Here is a 4,746-nt window from a genome sequence, read left to right as displayed (position 1 = left end):
ATTGACCATCGTCACCATTTTTAAGTGTGTAGTTCAGTACTGTTAGTATACAGTCGGCGCTTTCTATCTCGGGGTTCCCCACCAGTGAATTCAACCAACTGTGAATCAAAAATGGTCCCCAAAATTCCAGAAAATTCCAAAAGCAAAACTTGAATTTGCAGTGCTCCAGCAATTGTTTACATAGTATTTACATTGTATTAGGTATTGCAAGTAATCTAGAGGGAAGGTGATGGAAATTCCAGTCTAACTTTTATTAGAGCAGCAGCTTCCTTTTTTTTTTTTTTTTTTGCGGTAGGCGGGCCTCTCACTGCTGTGGCCTCTCCCATTGCGGAGCACAGGCTCCGGACGCGCAGGCTCAGCGGCCATGGCTCACGGGCCCAGCCGCTCCGCGGCATGTGGGATCCTCCCGGACCGGGGCACGAACCCGCGTCCCCTGCATCGGCAGGCGGACTCTCAACCGCTGTGCCACCAGGGAAGCCCAAGCAGCAGCTTTCTTGCTCCTCGTGCAGCCTTCTTCCAAAAGGGCTGCGACCCGAGAGCGGTCACAGAGCATCCGCGCGCGCCCTCTGGTCTTTTGCGCCGGTTATGACCCTTTCAGTAAACAGTGGAACACACTGACAGAGGTTGTTTCACGCTAATTTTTGGCCTTGGGGTATAAAAGCTGGGGAGAGGAGCATGAAGTGAATGCGCGCGGCCACTCTCCACTTTGAAGGAGCCCCTGAGCCTCACGGGCCGGTCCCATCGCGTCCCCCCGGCAACCCCCTCCTAGGAGCCTCCACGTGGTGCTGTGGCGCTCAGATCCCGTCACCCCCTATCCCCGGGACCAAGGATCAGAACCCCAGGCCAGGCCCGGCGTCAGGGGAGGGACTTTCTCAGGCCCCGGGACCCCACTCGCTGCCACCTCCTCCCCTCCCCCTCCCCTCCCCTCCTCTCCCCCTCCCCTCCCCTCCCCCACCCCTCCCCTCCTCTCCCCCTCCCCTCCCCTCCTCTCCCCCTCCCCTACCCCCTCCCCTCCCCTCCCTCCCCTCCCCTCCCCCCTCCCTCCCCCCTCCCCCTCCCCCCTCCATCAACTTGGCCCCATTCATGAGCACACGCTGGAGGCGGGGACAAAAGACTAACAAGATGGGCACCCTGCCCTTCAGGAGATGGCCATGTGACGAGGGGACAGCAAGCAGGACCCCACACACCAACCGGAACACAAGCCAGCAGGTGCTGGCCCATCTTCATCTCCCAGAACCAGAGGGTCGGAGGACGGCCTTGGGGCCCCATTGATGGACTCGGGCCTCGACCTCGAGCTCGGCACAAAGCTGAAGACCACACGGCCCAGTCCCTACAGCCCCATGTGTGGGAGCCACCAGGAAGCAGGTGACAGGTCGAAGGGGAGGGAGTGTGAACTACACGCAGCGAACATGGGAACCAGCCCTCGATCCCACCCCGCCAGACCCCTGAAAACTAAAGTGGATAAAAGGAGACCCCAAAATGCTCATTTTTAATTTGACTCCCTCTTTCAAGAAGAAAAACCTATCAACAACAACACAAATAATCACGTTAATGCTGTGTTTGCTATACTGTTGACACGAAGTTTAAAAAGCGCCCTGCTTCTCAGCAGCAACTATAGAAAACTGTGGGTGCGTTTGTGTGTTTTGTTTTGGTTTCGGGGTTTGCTTCGGAGAGACAGCTTTGACTTGTTGATTTCTGTAGGATAATAAATAACAGTTGGTAAGAAAAAAATGTCAGGACTCTGCCGCAGCAGTCAGGCTCCCGAACAAACAGTCTTCAGTAGCCCTGGAAAACCAAACACCAAAAGGACCTTCACTGGGGAAAAGAAAAGGAAAGACACAGCAAGCACCCCCAAGCCTCTGCATGTTTGCAGAAGTCCAGCGTTCGGAGAAGCTTCCTTGCTTGGCCCACATCTGCTGATTGGTCATTTGTTATTCAGGTTAAAAACAAAACAGAAGTGGGCATTGTTCTGATACTTGCCCTGATAATATCCCAAGAAAACTCTAGAGCTGGCAGGAGAGAAAAGCAGATAATGGTCAATGCTGTCACTTGACTTTGAAAAGCACTGATTTTTCTTTTAAAGGAACATCTTCAGTTTCCAAGACCGTACACGGTTTCTCACTGCAGCTCAAAATTTTCCACTGGGCTCCCTCCTGGGAACAGACAGGGCCCAGGGCAGACGCTGCGGGACCCGCCACAGAGGCCAGGGGTCGGCTCCGTCCTTGGACCGCCTGCCACTCCCCCAGAAGAAGGACCTTCTGTTCCTCCTTTGCCTGTAAAGAGGACTCCTCAGACCGGCGCTCTAGGTCTTTTGCAATCACAGTCGAGTTTCCTAGACTGAAAAGAATTACCCATTATATTTATTAAGTGCTTCGATCGCCTATGATAAATTATTTAATCCTCCAAATAGCGCTTTGAGGAGGCTGCTCCCGCCCATGTCGCCAAGGCAGCCTTTCCCGGGGTGGGGGTGTGGGGGGTGTGGGTGGGGGAGGTCGTCGGTTGAGGTCAGTGAGAGTGGGGGAGGGGCCACCCGCACCTGCCGGACCGACCCCCGTGCCGTGCTGGTCTCTGTGTCTCCCACCCACTGCTTCTCTGCGTCACTGGCACCCAGCACCAGCACCGCTGCCGTGACTCACTCTCCCTGGAGCCACACCCCCGTTACCTTTGCCACCCCTCCTGTCCTCACCTCCTCCCCGAAGCCCGTCCCGGTCACCCCGCGGCCTGGCATCTCTGGGCGCTGATCCAAGTTTGCAGACGCTGGCTTGTCGGCTGGGGGTGGCAAGGGACTGTCTGATTCAGACTCGGTTTCCAGGCCCTGATCTTCAATCATTACGTGCGTGGCCTTGGGGACGTCCCTTCACCCCACGAGTCTCGTCACATCACCTCCCAGAGGCACTGAGGGCCCGGCTCACAGGGCGCCCCCCGCCCCCTACGAGCGCTGGGGGGCCTGGGGTCTGGGGGACGGGGTTCCTGCCTCGCGCCCTAGACGTGCCCTCAGCTCCACGCCCACCTTCAGTGCCAGTCCAGTGACAGCCAGAGAATGGTGCAACTGGTAAGACCGAAGCCAACAGGAGAGGAGAGGACAGGCGGGCAGGCAGGGCGAGGCGACAGGAGGACACAGCGCTTGGCCCAACACCTTCCCTCTCTCAAGAAACTGCTGGAGGACATGCTTCGGCAAAATGAGGGAATAACGCAAAGAAGAAACGTGGTCCCAGGAAGGGCAACGGCGCCCGAGGGGGCGGCGGACAGGCCCGGGGGGGCGTCCAGACGGTGGAGGGACAGCGGAGAACAAATGGAGCGCGGAGAAGCAGAGCCCCGTCCGGAGCTCTAACAGCGCCTCCCGAGCACGTGACGGGCGCGTGGAAAGGCTGGGAAACCGAACAATGGCCACACAGAGAGCCCAGCGGAAGGAAGCGCCGTCCCTGCGGCTGCGGGGGCGGGAGGTCGCGAGGGAGGAACGGCGCAGACAGCAAGCTCGGTCCAGAAGTGACTGTGTACGCAGTTAAAGTAACATAGAGAACCAGTATGTATTTAACCAGAATCTGGGACGTGGATTTGTGACGAGGACAGAGGGAAGGGGTGGGCACTGGGTGGGAGCAGTGAGGGTGAGTGGAAGCCAACCCTCCAGGTTCCATAAACGTCAGCAGGTCTAAAACGCACAATCAGGAAGTAGCAGAATAAGCACATTGTGTAGAAATCACGGGGTAACTCTCAGAAGAGCTGTAACAAATGAAGGGCTTTGGTTGCCTTTGGGGCAAAGTGTGGCTGTAAGTAGAGGGGTGGGCGGAGGGCTGAACTGTTTCCTGAAAGCCTTTTAGGTCTACTTGAAGTTTTAAATTGTGTACACTTATTATTTTGATAAAATTTTTAAAATAATTAGTATTTCAGTCAATATTTAGTTAAACGGCATAAAATACAATTAAAATCTGTATTTCACGAATTTAAATAATGGAACATAGTTTTACCACGACACTCAGCAAGTATTTAGTCCCAAATGAGACAGAACTGGGAAACAGAACCTCCCGGCTGAAGGGACGGCGGCCTCGCCCTCGGCAGCCCCAGAGGAGTGTTGTCACTGCCAGTGGCATCTGACCCCGCAGACTTAATAATGGATTTGAAACGCAAGACCTCTGAAGACGAAACATTTAGCTATAAACGTTGTTTTCATGATGGAGAGGAATCTAGGACAATTTAAGGACAAGGAAACGTTTATGACCTGAAATACCCAGGTCAGCCATCCAAATTGATTAGGCCATGCCCCTCCTCCCTTCCACGGGCCCTAAAACACGCCGCTCTGGGAAACAAGGAGGGCTCTGTCCTAAGTTCTCTTCCCTTAGGAAGCTGGGATAATCAACTCCCCTATGAGTGCAGTGCGCATCTTTCTTTTCACACATTAGAATACTGCTCCCCCTCACAGAAGTGAATGAGATTTAAGACTCTGAGCCCCACCCAAGAGCATGTGGTTACGAATATCCCCGAAGACCTTTACTTATGGGCTGTTTGCGTTGTGCAGACGACGCTATGGTACATTTCCCGGGGGCTGATGGAATCCTGGACTGAATGAACCCCAGTGAGCATCGGACGTCATCACAGGCACAGAGTGGAGAGAGGCCTGGAAGGAAGAATTCCTGTCCCGGAGGAGCTCGTGATCCCACTAAGGATGCTGTAAACCTACAGAACAGGCAGTTCGAGAAGGTGCCTGAGGAGGAAGGAGGGGGAAGGGAGGGGTGATTTTCTGCTGGAACC

General features: G+C 55.1%; 1 long non-coding RNA gene across 1 annotated transcript; it reads right to left on the bottom strand.

Moving 5' to 3' along the window:
• Window positions 1-1,080: 1,080 nt before the first annotated feature.
• On the bottom strand, window positions 1,081-3,029 carry LOC141276995 (uncharacterized). Its single transcript, XR_012327493.1, has 3 exons — window positions 3,011-3,029; window positions 2,687-2,769; window positions 1,081-2,332 (listed from the first exon to the last, which is right to left on the bottom strand). It is a non-coding gene; the product is annotated as an uncharacterized lncRNA (long non-coding RNA).
• Window positions 3,030-4,746: the final 1,717 nt, after the last annotated feature.

The sequence above is a fragment of the Tursiops truncatus genome, chromosome 18 (genome assembly GCF_011762595.2).
Source record: "Tursiops truncatus isolate mTurTru1 chromosome 18, mTurTru1.mat.Y, whole genome shotgun sequence".
In the NCBI taxonomy this organism is placed as follows: Eukaryota; Metazoa; Chordata; class Mammalia; order Artiodactyla; family Delphinidae; genus Tursiops; species Tursiops truncatus.
Note: the sequence above shows the minus strand (reverse complement) of the source record. Positions and strands in the feature narration are given on the sequence as shown.